Source organism: Leucoraja erinacea, unplaced genomic scaffold, assembly GCF_028641065.1.
Source record: "Leucoraja erinacea ecotype New England unplaced genomic scaffold, Leri_hhj_1 Leri_79S, whole genome shotgun sequence".
Taxonomy (NCBI): Eukaryota; Metazoa; Chordata; class Chondrichthyes; order Rajiformes; family Rajidae; genus Leucoraja; species Leucoraja erinaceus.
Window position 1 is genome coordinate 322,184 of NW_026576729.1, and position 728 is coordinate 322,911.

Sequence of the window (728 nt, forward strand, 5' to 3'; positions counted from 1 at the left end):
GCTTGGTGCAGCCAACGCCAAGGCTCGGTGGGGGAGGACCACAGTCTAGGGTCCTTCCGCTGCTGGACATGGGGGGCACGGTATGGTGGAGACGCCCCTCAAATTAAATTAAGGGAAGGTATCCCACGCCAGGGGGCCACAGAGTGGCACGGGTGGGGGACTGTTTGGTGAAATTTGAAAAATGTAAAAAAATTGTACTGAAAAAACTTGTATAGTCTCCGAAAATGTCGGATGAATTTTGTTTGTTTGAATGGTTCAGGAATTGTATATATTTATCAATGAATAAAGTCTATTTTGAAAAAAAAAAAAAAAAAAAAAAAAAAAAAAAAAAAAAAAAAAGGTGGTTCTCCCAGGACGAGGCTATCCCATTGCACTTCGGGTGTGCTGACGCCTGCGATGTCCCCAAATGCGGGATACTCGACTGCAAAATTTGTGGTAGTGGGGGACTGCGTTCGCGCTCTCCCCTGATTTTACAAATGAAAAATAGAGTTACTGTGCACCAAAGATACTAGAGGAGCAAGATAGACCACTCCTACGAAATCCAATGGACTGACGTGTGGCACGTAATGGAACTTCCGCCACTTTAGGAATAAGACTCCGTTATACCTCTCGCAGTTTAATCCACGTCAGTCCATTGGATTTTGCAGGAGTTCATCTTGGTCTTAGACCATTATGATATTTGTTTATAATAAATAAAGCACTCTGTACTCACAGTCACCTGATTCTGC

The 728-nt window shown here is 43.5% G+C and overlaps 1 pseudogene; it reads left to right on the top strand.

The window, feature by feature from the left end:
- Positions 1-329: 329 nt before the first annotated feature.
- Positions 330-467, top strand: LOC129694796 (U1 spliceosomal RNA; annotated as a pseudogene).
- The last annotated feature ends 261 nt before the right edge of the window (positions 468-728 follow it).